This window comes from Xenopus tropicalis, chromosome 2 (genome assembly GCF_000004195.4).
Source record: "Xenopus tropicalis strain Nigerian chromosome 2, UCB_Xtro_10.0, whole genome shotgun sequence".
Lineage (NCBI taxonomy): Eukaryota > Metazoa > Chordata > Amphibia > Anura > Pipidae > Xenopus > Xenopus tropicalis.
Window position 1 is genome coordinate 23,314,871 of NC_030678.2, and position 15,857 is coordinate 23,330,727.

A 15,857-nucleotide genomic window follows, 5' to 3' on the forward strand; every position below is an offset into this window, starting at 1 on the left:
TGGGTTAGGTGTGCTGGGTTTACTTGGATGGGTTGAACTTGATGGACACTGGTCTTTTTTCAACCCTATGTAACTATGTAACTATATAGGGGCTACCAATAGCCAATAACAGCCCATATTCGGCACCCCCAAGAACATGTTTTATGCTTGTGTTGCTCCCCAAGTCTTTTTACATTTGAATGTGGCTCACAGGTATAAAAGGTTGGGGATCCCTGATCTATGGGTTTCTTCCCACACTGAAAAACATATAGACAAGTCAACTTGCTCCTGATACGTTTGGCCCTACTGTGTCTTAATGTGATAGGGACCTTAGATGTGAAATGTTTTTCACATATGTTATGCTGTATACTTTTATAAATATGCCCCATAGTGCACCTTTATTAAGTCTAGGTGATGGGGATAGAAACAGTGGCAATATGGAAAAAAAAATAATGAACTTTTGTAGTTTAGGTGGGCCCGTGTTTTATTTTATTTTAGCACTGTGTTATTATCCCTTCAAAAGGATCCAGGTCACTTTCCATTACATGACATTGCACTACACAAACAGCAAATCATTGTTATAATGAGCTGTTTGTTTTCCAGAAGGAACAAAGTCTGAACCTTGAATAAATCATCCCTTTCAGTGGTGCTAATAATGCAATTGGGAAGGTTCCAAAAATATGATATATGCAGAATGAATACGGCTTCCAGATTCAAAAGATTTGCTATCTGACAAAACCTGTATTTCACAACCATTTTTCATGTATTCCCGCCTGAGAAATATGTCAATAGGGTGCTTTGATGAAAGCCTTTGTAGAGCAATGTGTATTTAAAGCCCTCACAGTGATGGGTGCGTGAGTAGAACTGCTGGGAAGCAATGACCTACTCGGTTTTACTTTACAAACTGTTTTCACCTTACGTAAAGAGTTTTGTTGTTCTTGTAAATAATTAATGAATTACAGCTTTAGCTAGGCTTGCATTATATTACATCTCAACTGAATTCTTTTCATTGTTATCTGTATCTAAGGGGGAGATTTACTAATCCACGAACGGTCCGAAGGCGCCCGAATGCGTTTTTTCCACAATGATCGGTATTTTTGCGACTTTTTCGACGCCGTCGTGACTTTTTTGTATATGTCGCAACTTTTTTGCCGCCGGCGCGACTTTTTCGTATATTTTCAAGTGACTTTTTTTCAGATTGGTTTTTCCGCCGTTTACAATTGCTCAATGGCGATGAAATAGACGCGCAAAATACGATAAAGTCGCGACGGCGACGAAAAAGTTGCGACAAATACGAAAAATCGCAAAGGGCAACGAAAAAGTCGCAAATTTTTCGTTTCCAATACCATTTTTTCCCTTTCGGGATTCGGATTCGTGGATTAGTAAATCTCCCCCTAACTGTCATTTCAGAAAACAAGAAGTTAGCATATTTCTTTCTGAGAATGGCCACATATACAATATATTACTTCAGTATTCAATTAACGGGGTGGCTTAGTACAAACAAAAGAGTACCCTAGATTTGTTGTTAGTCTATTCAAGCTGTACAATTCAGAAAAACCCCATTTGTATTACAATTGTACTAATTTTTTAATAAAAGATTTCGGTTACACTGAATGATACTTCCTTTCATCTTAGTAAGTGCATTTTTTTCCAAACATGAGCTCTTACTAAGCATTCTCACTGTGGGAGGGAGTTGTGTCAAAGTTATCTCTTGGGTTAGTTTAAATCCTACATTTGCTCCAATTTTAGTAATCCATATCAACATAAGGTGCCATTTGCAGAGGTACAGTATGTTTCAACATCTCATTGGTTCCTATGGGTTTCCATACCTGTAGAAAACTTTGAAGTTGTTATTACATTACCCCTCAACCCCACTGGCAGTGAAACCATGAGTATCCTAAAGGCCACCGATTAGTATGGTGGTGGGGTCTACTGTAGACAAATCCTGAATAATAATACACCAATAAAGAATTTATTTGTTGTCAAAGAAATAACCCAGCTGCAGAGGTCTTGTTCTCATACCCACTGGGTAACAGTGAATGAGAGAATTCATACAAACTGGCACTTAACAGAATTGGCACTAATTCAATGATTCACTCATTACGAGTGCAACTATGCCCTTCCTACCTTCTATTCTGAATCAGGCACTGCTGCACCTTTGACACAGGGGAACCCTAGAGCTGCCACCACCTCCTGACCAGGTGGTTCCCGCAGAGTCCCATGTCACTAGGAGAAGCACTCTTGCACCGAAAGATTAGGGCACAAACATGCACACCAAACACTGGAAATGACTCTAGAAATATTTGGCAAAGCACAACTTGGGCACAGTTTGGATTTGTCACAAACGGGGTGCAATTGTGCCACATTTCCAAGGAAGCACATACGTAATTGCAGTAGATGTAAAGCATTTGTTTCAAGATAATACGTCCACAATGATGCTAGAATTTGGGGGAAAAAAAGCTGCATTGTGAAAAAAACATGGCAATTGAACTCAAACTTGCACTTTGCTCAATGCGCTTGCAGATGTAAATAAACCTTTTAAAGTACACTTGCCCTGACCCTTAGGAGTTCTGAGATTATATTAAATGCCCCTCCTTCTGAGGACCTTGCACATTTATATATCTATAGCTCCCTGCATTAAAATCTCAGGGGTTCATGAAGGTTATGCTGCTCCATTTTGAAAAACGATTAAGGTACGAGACTATGCCCCTCAACAGACAAAATGTCCACTCCGCCCCTATGTGGGTTAAAAATTCATAGTCTGAAATAACCATTTATAACATTATGATTCTTTCTCTTTGCTAATAGTTTGAAAGAATAATGTTCTCTTGGAATCCTACAGGTAAATTCATCTGTACAAGCAAGACTATGGGGCCGATTCATTAAAACACGAGTTTGAATCCCGAATGGGAAAAATTCGGATTGGATACGATAATTTCTGAAGATCGCAAATATCCCGAAAATGCTTACGAAAAAATCGTATTAGTCACGATAATATCGTATTGGCGATCTGAAAGTCACAAAATTTTCATACCGAACCTTTCCGAATTTTTCGCGCAAGCGTATGAAAAAGTCACGCAAGTGTATGAAAAAGTCGCACGGGCGTACCAAAAGTCACGCAAGTGCGGAAAAATCGACAAAAATACACTCGGAGTGTTCAAATGAACGCTCCGAGCATTCGTGTCTTAATAAATCTCCCCCTTTATATTCTCTCTATATATATATGGCCATAATCGGTATATCAATGCCCTCTATCGTTATTCCTTATACAGGGACCCGTTATCCAGAATGCTCGGGACCAAGGGTATTCCAGATAAGGGGTCTTTCCGTAATTTGGATCTCAATACCTTAAGTCAGCTAAAAAATCAATAAAACATAAATTAAACCCAATAGGATTGTTTTGCATCCAATAAGGATTATTTATAAGGAAAATCAGGATATCAGTTTTAAAATTCTGAATTATTTGATTATAATGGAGTCTATGGGAGACGGGCTTTCCGTAATTCAGAGCTTTCTGGATAACAGGTTTCCGGATAAGGGATCCTATACCTGTAATTAGAATGGTTTTGGATTTGCAAATGGATGATATTACTAAAAACCCTGCATATTTACATATACCAAGATATGAAAGCTGCTCAGCGCATATTTTCTTCTCACAGAGAAATCATTATACAGATGTAAATGAATCAGAACATTTTGTGACAGCAAAGAAGATCATCCATCATCCACACTGCAGATGGTGATGGTAAATACATTGCTCTGGTTATACTCCTACAACTGGGAATTTATACAAATCTGAAATACAAGCTAAATATATTTGAAATAAAACAGCAATGAGACCAATCTTTAATAATTTGACATTTTTCTCAAAACAATGCAATTTCCTTGGTACAACTTACCCGGGAGGCGCCAGCCTATATAAATATAACTAGAACCAATAGTTACAGATATGGGATTTACCTTAACAGTGTTATCAACATTATACCCAAACCCTTGTTTAGAGTTGCTAATGAGTTGCTTATAGATTATGGGGCCAGGGAATGTGCATTCATCAATTTCCTTTCCTTTTTTTGTTGTTGTTGTTTGGGACACTTTTGGTCAAATCAGTTATTCCTCTAATATTAGGGTTGCCACCTGTCCGCTTTTGACCCAGACAGCCTGGGTTTTGGCAGGGCTGCCTGGGTCAAAACCTCCTTCCTGGTTTACCAGATTAGGAAAACCAGGCAGGACTCAGCAACAATTGCTGATTAGCGTGTCATAGCCCCATCCCCATGATGTCACAGCCCCACCTCCGTCCCTGCAATGCCATGGCCCCACCTCCGCCCCTCATGACATCACCCCTGCCTGGCTATGAAAGCCGGCAAAGGTGGCAACCCTATCTAGTAAAGGTGTTCTCTGTGAGAAAACTGTTTCAGGTCCTGGGTTTCACCTTTTATCAGAGACTGGATGGAGAGCGGTAGAGTGAAGGGGGTCTGGAGTGGGGGGGGGGGGGGGTATTTTCCGTAGTATATAGCTTTGGGTCTGAAGCTCATAAAGAAATGGCACCATAGTTTCAGAGACAGCTGTATGAGATAGTGATAAGGACTTTTTTCACTTCACCTTTAGCTCTGCGGGACTGTACTAGTGAGGAAATCAGCTGCCTGAAGTTTGTGAATGGCCATAGACTCCCTGGAAAATATGTAGATAACTCTTGGTTAGTCTTCCAAAGGAAACTCTTTGCCAGGGGGAACCTAAATGTGATGAAGTGTACCTGAGTGTGGTGAATAGGTTCTGCCCATGGCATTGTGGGAAGGAAGAGACCACTGACCACTTTCTTTTAGAGTGCCCAGTATCAGAAGCCCTTTATAGTCAGGTTCTGTCTGTCCTGGGAATAAAAAGATTCTGCAGTGACACCTATGGGGAAAGGGCTTATGGGCTGCTCAGGAGGAATCACCCGTTGGAAAGAGAAACTGTTTTTATTATTTTTACAGTTATAAGTTTTTTTTCTGTGGTTGATGAAATGTAACAAATATTTTGGAAGGGAGGAGAGAACCACTGAACAAACTGTTGGGAAAATAATTAGAGAATTATTATTCATAAAAGTTAAAGAAGTTTCTTTAAATAAAGACAATGCCAAACTGTGGAGGGGAATTGATTTTGCTGGGTTTGGAAATGTTACAGCTTTTTTTTTTTTCTAACATGTAATTTTTGATAATGTTGTACGTTGTGGACTGCTGTATTTTGGAATGATGAAAGTTTTATTTTGTTAATGTTTTAATTCTTTAATAAAAATTCCTATCTAGAATACTTTGCATTGGTTAGCCTTGAAGTGGCGCCACAAGCTCCATTCTATCCTTACCCTATACTTTATACTGAATGCCTTGTTCTTTTTGGATATGCTCTGTATGTTTGACCACTTGCTGTTTGACCAGCCTCTCTGCGTGCACAGTAAAGCCCTTCTATTTGCTCATCTAAGCCTTTAGTAATGACCTAGCACAAATAAATGATGTTTTAATTAACACATTCCCAGCACAGGTGTTCTCTCTTTACATTTCATATGTTCTCTTTTCATTTCATATGCAGATTCTCTTGTTTCTCAATCAATACATTTAATGGCACTAATAGTATTGGAATACTGTGCAATTCAGGGGCATGCTGTGTCTTTAAAAAAAAAAAGTTTGTTAAAAAGATAGAATGCGTTTTTGTTTCTGAGTGAAATGGGTCCTGCTTTATTAAATAAAAATAAAAGCAACCCACTGTCACTAAAATATATGATTCACATTCTTTTCCACTTGACAATGGCTTCATGCTATGCTTTTGAGGAGGTGGAATTTAATGAATAGGGAGACAGTCTGGGTGTTTTTTTTTAAGCATATTAGATTCATGAGCATATTTAATTCCCAATTAAACACCCACAATAAATTGCAAATTATAATCTTCCTGAGGTAGTTTCTCCATGACATGCCAAAACTCTATACAACAATGTCTCCTGTACTACTCGGTTTATTAGGGATTGCTAAAAAGATGTTATCTGATTAAAGGTGCCGAGGATTTTACATCCTAATGAAATATTCTGTACAGAAGTTGAGATGCTATGGTTATGTACGAAGGCGCCAATAATAATAATTAGACACGCTGAATTCTCCAAAGGGAATATTAAATAATGTGGAATCCGTTTAAGAAAAAGTAGACAGTTTTGTTATCAAACCTAATGATTTACCAAAGGAACCCAATCTTAACTTAGCAGGATCAATAGGACCTTTACTTGCTTCATGTTACTCATTTAGGTCTGTTTTGATCATTTTTAGACTTTAAAAAGTAATAATACACAAAGATCTAAAGATATTAAGCAATGCCTTTCAGTTTTAGACTTTTACACTAAAAAGCAGGACATTCTTATGTACAATAGTGTAATGTATAAGGTGACCATATACAAACCGGATTCCAAAAAAGTTGGGACACTAAACAAATTGTGAATAAAAACTGAACGCAATGATGTGGAGGTGCCAACTTCTAATATTTTATTCAGAATACAACATAAATCACGGAACAAAAGTTTAAACTGAGAAAATGTACCATTTTAAGGGAAAAATATGTTGATTCAGAATTTCATGGTGTCAACAAATCCCAAAAAAGTTGGGACAAGGCCATTTTCACCACTGTGTGGCATCTCCCCTTCTTCTTACAACACTCAACAGACGTCTGGGGACCGAGGAGACCAGTTTCTCAAGTTTAGGAATAGGAATGCTCTCCCATACTTGTCTAATACAGGCCTCTAACTGTTCAATCGTCTTGGGCCTTCTTTGTCGCACCTTCCTCTTTATGATGCGCCAAATGTTCTCTATAGGTGAAAGATCTGGACTGCAGACTGGCCATTTCAGTACCCGGATCCTTCTCCTACGCAGCCATGATGTTGTGATTGATGCAGAATGTGGTCTGGCATTATCTTGTTGAAAAATGCAGGGTCTTCCCTGAAAGAGATGACGTCTGGATGGGAGCATATGTTGTTCTAGAATCTGAATATATTTTTCTGCATTGATGCTGCCTTTCCAGACATGCAAGCTGCCCATGCCACAAGCACTCATGCAACCCCATACCATCAGAGATGCAGGCTTGTGAACTGAGCGTTGATAACAACTTGGGTTGTCCTTGTCCTCTTTGGTCCGGATGACATGGCGTCCCAGATTTCCAAAAAGAACTTCGAATCGTGACTCGTCTGACCACAGAACAGTCTTCCATTTTGCCACACTCCATTTTAAATGATCCCTGGCCCAGTGAAAACGCCTGAGCTTGTGGATCTTAGAGCTTAGAAATGGCTTCTTCTTTGCACTGTAGAGTTTCAGCTGGCAACGGCGGATGGCACGGTGGATTGTGTTCACTGACAATGGTTTCTGGAAGTATTCCTGAGCCCATTCTGTGATTTCCTTTACAGTAGCATTCCTGTTTGTGGTGCAGTGTCGTTTAAGGGCACGGAGATCACGGGCATCCAGTATCCAGGTCTAATAGTGTATGCCCACCTTTAGACTACAAAATACCCCTAGGCTTCTAAAGTAATTTGAATAAATGTGTGCCCCAGTCCAAGAAATGAACCCAATAGCCCAACCCTCAAAATTATAAAAATCAACTCATAATAAATAGTAAATAAATGACAATCATCGAATCACATGGTAATAGTACCTAAGCAGTAAAGTGGCCCGGGTGTATAAAGCCCAGGCCCGCCACTTGTGTATCCACAGCCCTAAACTGATATAAAGCAGTAAATTCTTACCAAAGTCGATAGGTGGTCCGGGTGCATAGATCCCCAAACCCGTAGCCCAAAGGAGCAAATCCAATACAAATGAAAAACGGCTTCAATCAGCACACCAGACAGCCATGGAACATCTAAAACTTCAGCTTTTAATCATCTCCTTTAAAACCAACATGCCTGACACGTTTCGTGCGCATGGGCACTTAATCATAGGCTGTCCCATGTGCTGATTGAAGCCGTTTTTCGTTTGCCCCAGTCCAAGAACCCCGAACATCTACGTATTAGATTTAAATGTATAACTGTACAGGTAACTAAAAAATAATTGCTCACCGGTTCCTATGATTTACTAGTCTCAAAGTTAATTGGTAGCACACACTTAAATGCAGAATTCAACAATGGATGTACATCCACCAGGGTCCTTCCACTCCTGTAACAACTTAAACTCAAATGGTTATAGGCAGTACTCCATTATAAGTTTAAAATGCCTTTATTGTTACATCATAAGCAGCAGCAATGTTTTAAACCTGCAATTAGTGACAGAGCCAGTTGTAGGTTTGAACTGTTGCTGCTGCCCCTAATGTAACAATAAAGGTGTTTTAACTTATAATGGTGTTTTAAACTTATAATAGAGTGCTACCTATAAATGTTTGAGTGCTATTAATTACTAGACCTATACAAAACCATTGGGTAAAGTTAAACCTCATGGGTACATGAGTTTGTTAATACTTGGAGAAATAATCTATAGTTAAAAGACTTTATTTTTAGGAAAAAGGTTATGTCAACAAAATAAGAAATTCTTTCAGGTAACCTATTGTTTCTCCTACTCCCATGTAACTGGAGGAGTCCCAAGCCGGACTTGGATTTCTTACTATTCAGTGCTATTCTGATACCTACTGGGAGCTGCTATCTTGCTCCCTTCTCATTGTTCTGCTGATCGGCTGCTGGGGAGGAAATGGAGGGGGGGGATAACACTCCAACTTGCAGCTCAGCAGTAAAGTGTGACTGAAGTTTATCAGAGCACAGGTCACATGGTTGCTCTGGGAAATGAAGAATATGGCTAGCCTCATGTGACATTTCAAAATTAAATATAAAAAAAATCTGTTTGTATTTTTGAAAAAACAGATTACAATGCAGGATTCTGCTGGAGAAGCTCTATTAACTTATGGGTTTTGGGAAAAAAAAAACATGTTTTTCCATGACTGTATTCCTTTATGCAGGACATGAAGAAAACAGAGTTGGTTACTGAAATGTTGAAGTAACAATCTCTAATACAATATATTTACACATCTCGTTGGTTTCCACTGGTGTTGTTATTGCCTATTTATAAAGTCCCAACAAGGTTGTGGCTGAGTTGGAAAGATATTGAAGTAGTTGTACAAGTCATAGGAGAAATGCTACTGAAGTACCAATAGCTCATTGAAATCCCATTATTTTATACAGTTGAGCCAGCTTATTGATGGGTAGTAAAATATTGATGACATTGCCAAACAAAGGTTCTTTATCCTTCCACAGACTATAATGGGATTTCAACAGCTCGGAGCTGGAGAAGTAATTTCAGGGCTATTTTGGTTGAAGAGGATGCTTTATAAATAGAATAGAGTGAGAAAAACTAGTTGAAGTTGTCATTCTATAAAAGTTCAGAACTAAACATTTGTTTTGAAGTTTTACAAAAGGGCAAGTTTTTAAAAACTATTTCCACCATAATTCCAATCCCCTTTCTGCTGCAACATACAAATCTAATACAAAAATCTTCTTTTTTTTTTTTTTTTAGTTATTTCCATTAGTGATGAGCGAATCTGTCCCTTTCCGCTTCGTCGAAAAATTCGTAAATTGTTTAAAAGATATGACAAACGGCTACAATGATGCTCATAAAAAAAAACCCTTTGTTTTTTTCGATGTGCGTCCATTTTTTACGTGCGCAAAAATTTTTTGACGCGGCCGACAATTTCTTGACAACCGACAAATTTTTCCACATCAAATTTTGGCACCCATTTTTCTAAAAAAACGCCAATGGCGATAATTCGCCACAAATCCATACCTGCCGATTTATTTTGCCCATCATTAATTTCCATTATACCGTATGCTTGGTGCAACATGTGCATCTGTTAATTGCTTAACATAAAGTACAGGTATGGGACCTGTTATCCAGAATGTTCTGGACCTGGGGTTTTCCGGATAAGGGATCTTTCCATAATTTGGGTCTCCATAACTTAAGTCTGCTAAAAATCATTTAAATATTAAATAAACCCAATAGGGCTGTTCTGCCCCCAATAAGGGGTAATTATATCTTAGTTGGGATCAAGTACAGGTACTGTTTTATTATTACAGAGAAAAGGGAATCATTTAAACATGAAATAAACCCAATAGGGCTGTTCTGCCTCCAATAAGGATTAATTATATCTTAGTTGGGATCAAGTACAGGTACTGTTTTATTATTACAGAGAAAAGGGAATCATTTAACCATTAAATAAACCCAATAGGGCTGTTCTGCCCCGATAAGGGGTAATTATATCTTAGTTGGGATCAAGTACAGGTACTGTTTTATTATTACAGAGAAAAGGGAATCATTTAACCATTAAATAAACCCAATAGGGCTGTTCTGCCCCAATAAGGGGTAATTATATCTTAGTTGGGATCAAGTACAGGTACTGTTTTATTATTACAGAGAAAAGGGAATCATTTAAACATGAAATAAACCCAATAGGGCTGTTCTGCCCCAATAAGGGGTAATTATATCTTAGTTGGGATCAAGTACAGGTACTGTTTTATTATTACAGAGAAAAGGGAATCATTTAACCATTAAATAAACCCAATAGGGCTGTTCTGCCCCCAATAAGGGGTAATTATATCTTAGTTGGGATCAAGTACAGGTACTGTTTTATTATTACAGAGAAAAGGGAATCATTTAACCATTAAATAAACCCAATAGGGCTGTTCTGCCCCCAATAAGGGGTAATTATATCTTAGTTGGGATCAAGTACAGGTACTGTTTTATTATTACAGAGAAAAGGGAATCATTTAACCATTAAATAAACCCAACAGGGCTGTTCTGCCCCCAATAAGGGGTAATTATATCTTAGTTGGGATCAAGTACAGGTACTGTTTTATTATTACAGAGAAAAGGGAATCATTTAACCATTAAATAAACCCAACAGGGCTGTTCTGCCCCCAATAAGGGGTAATTATATCTTAGTTGGGATCAAGTACAGGTACTGTTTTATTATTACAGAGAAAAGGGAATCATTTAACCATTAAATAAACCCAATAGGGCTGTTCTGCCCCAATAAAGGGTAATTATACCTTAGTTGGGATCAAGTACAATGTTCTGTTTTATTACTACATAGAAAAAGAAAAAAAATTAGAATTATTTGCTTATAATGGAGTCTATGGCAGATGGCCTTTCCATAATTTGGAACTTTCTGGATAACGGGTTTCCAGATAAGGGATCCCATACCTGTACAATCAAATGGACGATTCTTTTAACATATTAACTGATTAATTTCCTTGCATCTATAAACGTTATTTTATCCTTTATTGGTACACATTTACTCTGTAAAAGTAAGGATCCAATATATGTGAATTTCACCAAGGTAACTGAATTTTACATCTGAGCTACGAAAGTAATTTCCTTTCATTCCCTGCAGCAAGCAATAGGGCCCTAAAACAAAAAGGTCCAATGTAAGTTCTAACCGGAGATTTAAATTAAATAAATGTGATAAAAGCTTTCATCTGGCTGTTGATCAAATGTGCAAAGGCACTGATTTAGACAGACATATTACAATACATTTCTTGTATGAGTCCCTAATGCAGAATCATCAATTACCTACATTTGGGATTACTTGACAGAGGCAGCAAGAAATGTTACTCAGCTCTTAAGTGCTGCCCACTGGGAAACTATGAGATATGTTCTAATCCTGAGGTTGTTAAACTTGGCATTAAGAAATAATGGATCTGTGTTTATTTTACAAAATGACAGTTGTACGGAAACCATCTGAAGACAGATTCAATTTTCAGGCTATTTCTGTCATGTTCTTTATTAAGGCAAGCAATAAAAAAAGTAAGAAAGATCCGCCTGGGTGGTAATGGGCATTTTAGAAATGGCATCTAACTACAATTTAGCTGAAATGTACCTTTTATTCTTATTAACTTATTTTATTGTTAATTATTACTGTATTACTTTTAATGTGTTGCAATCTGCTCATGTAAGCAATGTCTTTATAAAGCATGGCTATAAGGATTGTATCTGTGGCTTTATAGAAGCATGCCATAATACATTAGTATGCTGCGCTAGTACGATATTTATAGGAACAGTTACCATATAGATTTGAGTTTAGTAAACCAATTTGAACTAACCAGCCTAAACTAATTAGTCATTTGAGCAAATCAAGACTGACAGAACTAATCTTATAAAAGACAGATTGGTGAATGATCCCATATTTATGCCTATAGTGAGGCCATCAATATGGTGGCTACTTCATATGTGCACAAGTAGATCCCAGTAATTCACAATCAGCCTTTTCCCCATTCTACCAACAGATCCAGGTAAACACTAGATAAACCAGGGTAGAGATTATTTTATTCTATAACATACTAAAAGTTAACCTGATAATTCTGTGTAATAAATTTGGGGTATAAAAAAGTGAGGAACAGTTTGTAAAAATTGCCTCACCTTACTCTTAGCTATTATGTCTATTTGCAACATAGATAACATACCCTATGGTAGGGGTCCCCGACCTTTTTCACCCTTGAGCAACATTTAAATATAAAAATAGTTGGGGAGCAACGCAAGCATGAACAAATTTCCTAAGGAGTGACTAATAAGGGTTGTGATTGATCATTTAGTAGCCCAATGTGGGCTGGCATACTACAGGAGGCTTTGTTTGGCAGTACATGATCTTTATACCTCCAAAGTTTGTCTCCAAGTCAGAAATTCAAAAATGAGCACCTGCTTTGAGGCCACTGGGAGCAACATCCAAGGGGTTGTGAGTAACATGTTTCCCATGAGCCACTGGTTGGTTATCACTGCCCTATTAAATGACATAATCATGCATCAGATCCAAAATACAATCCCAAAATATCCTGGCATCCCTCAAAATCCATGTTATCACACTAGTAATAGTTTGAAAGTTAATAAGGAGTTTGTAAATTTGGTAACCGTGGCCTTCATTGCCAGCCTGGGACCAACACAGGTCTTTACCGTGAGAGACAGTCATGACATAATTATTGCAATGAACCCCAGCACACTTTATTGTAGGCTTCTCAGCTGCTGAAAGCTAAATATGCTAGATTTGCTTACCATTAGGTGCTTCAGCTAGAGGGTTCTATATGACATAGCATTCTCTACTACCCTACCAAAGGCCATTGTTTAAGAATGAAGGAAAGACACTGCCCCTAGTGATGAGTGAATCTGTCGCGCATTTCTTTTTATGCGCATCATTTTTTTTCACTTTGCGAATAAATCCGACCAATGCCGAAATGTGGAAATTCACCACAAATCCATGTCTGACGAATAATTTCACTCATCGCTAACTGTCATCGAGAATAATACAATTTTTTAATGTCAGGGCCATGTAGTGGCCATGGAATACTTTGCCTGGTGATGTTGTGTTGATAGATTCTACTACAAAGTTCTTTAGTTTGTCCACATCAAACAGCTGACCAATAAATGTTACCTGTTACCATAGCATGAACTACTATAAAGTATGCTACTAACTAAAAGCTTAATGCAAGGCACAGAAAGATTTACTCTGAGACATAAAAACGGCAAACATAAAACATAAAAAACGGCAAGCCAGCCAACTCCAGCACACCGATGTAAGATATATAAAGTCTTACAATGTCAAGAAAACTTTCAAGTGAATATGTATGAATGTTGCTAAATACTCGTTCACCTTGCAGCAACCTATTCTTTATTTGTGGCTTTGCTCCTGCTGCACTCGTGCCTCGGGGTGCCTTCCAGAGCCATAAATGCTTAAGGAAAGAACTTATTTCTCAGCGAGGTCTTTTAAAGAAACGGAATCTGTACATTGTGGCTCAAATGCAGTGAGCACATAAAGATAAAGTTTACTTCATTTTAACACTGAATGTAAATCATTTGTCAAACTTATAACCACATTTTTTTTTGCAGTAGAAGATTATTACATAAGCCTATTTATGGTTTTCATAAAACAGATTTCATTAAAAACTGACACATCAACACATTTCATTAAAACTTCTTTAATATTCAGTAATTCTATGAACAGACATTCATCATCCCCTGGACATCCCTGACACGTAACGCATATTGCAGATGGGGACCGATTTTACAGCAATCAATCTTAACATATTACATTTGGAAGGGGAGAGTAAATATGCCAAAACTTGTAGGTGGGATTTAATGCGCGCTTTTATAGCTAATCATTCGGAATAGGAGAAAGGCAGGCCTGGAATGGAAAATCATTATGGATCTATGCATTTTGCATATGACATGAGGTTCATCGAAAAACAATGAATAATTAGGCTAAATTCTAGGAAAAGCCTCACCATTAATGTATAGGAGAAATTTAATGAGAAAACGTTCTTAGTTTGAAAGTACAGATTATATATATATATTTTAGAAAGATTAATTTGTGTTGCCATATTACATCTTTTTCTTGGGTCATTTGTATTCTCCCTTATAGACAGCAAGTAATTATAAATCCAGTTGCTCAATATAATGTTTTGAGGAAATAAAAGGGCAGCCAGATCTGTAAATTCAACTGAAATGGGGGTCTCTGGGCTTTATTTCACTTATATATATAATAATAGCTGTTTTTGATGCATTTTTTAACTGGTGTCCTCCAAAAGCATCTTCGTCCCAAAGCAAAAGGCAATTATGTGAAATGAGTTTACACTGATAATTGTTTAAACAGAATTCAAATGTATATCATGAATTACTGACAAATAGTGAATCTGCCGAAAAAATTGCAAACTATGCAAAAATTGGTGAAATGGCCAAAAATTTGTGAAATGCGTGTGACTTTTTTTTGACAGGCACAACTTTTTTGGCACAACCGCACCTTTTTTGTTGATGAATCTGTGCCTATTTTTATGTGACCGCACCCTTTTGATTCGGCCGTGCCCTTTCTTGACATGACCATGCCTATTTTGATGCTACCATGCCTATTTTGACACAACCACAACTTCTTTGATGCAACAGCAAATTTTCTTGGCAAAATTTTGTGGAAGGTTCACAAAACAATTAACCAATGGCGAATTGTGGAAATTCGCTGCGAATCTATGTCTGCCGCAAAAATTCGCTCATCACTACTGACAAACACAGTCCAATATACAAAGGGTTAAATTTAGCCGCAGATTACCAGAATTCCAGTATATGGACACAATTTAGCACCTGTTTTGGTAAACCTCACGCAATTTGTGGCATATCCCTCACATTCTTTTGTGTTTGAATGGTATCCCTTCTGGTACTCTGTGTTAATAACAGCAGTAGCATTTGATTGCCTGGACACAAGCCAGTAGTAGTAACTGTCTCAATCATCTAAGAGAATGTAAGAGTAGTGGTAAGTGAAATTTTTCTCCAGGTATGGATTCGCAACGAATTTCCGCATTTCGCCGTCAGCGGATTTTTTCGAAAATCTTCTGTGGAAATTCTCAGCGGAAAAATTCAGAGCCTATTAAATTGGACATGGTCGCGGCAAAATAGGTGCGGTCGCAGCAAAAAAAGATGTGCTCGACAAAAAAGTAGCACGTCAAACATGTTTCGCCGATTTTCCGCAGTTTTGAAAATGTTACTGTTTCGCTAATTTTTCAGTGAAAACAAATGGGGCAGATTTGTGTATCACTATGTAAGATTAAAGATGGCCATACACAGGCCAATCAAAGCTGCAGATGATCTGAGTCTGCAGTTTATCGACCTGTGTAAGGGACCCTCAGATGGGCCTACCTGACCGCTCTCTGGCCAAATATCATCCAGATGTTGATAGGGCCGGTCTAAAAATCCCATCAGGACAAGGATCGAGTCACCTCATCAATGCAGTCCTTGTCGCAATAGCCAGTATCCCGCCAATGTGATCCGATTGTTTGGCACCAAATAATCGGATCAATCTAATATCACCCATTTTAAGGTAGGCATATCAGAGAAAGATGTGTATGACCCCATTTTTAGGCAGATCCA

The 15,857-nt window shown here is 37.9% G+C and overlaps 1 protein-coding gene across 3 annotated transcripts in view; it reads right to left on the minus strand.

Moving 5' to 3' along the window:
- The window catches only part of cadm2 (cell adhesion molecule 2), a 958,543-nt gene that overhangs the window by 26,133 nt on the left and 916,553 nt on the right, over nucleotides 1–15,857 (minus strand).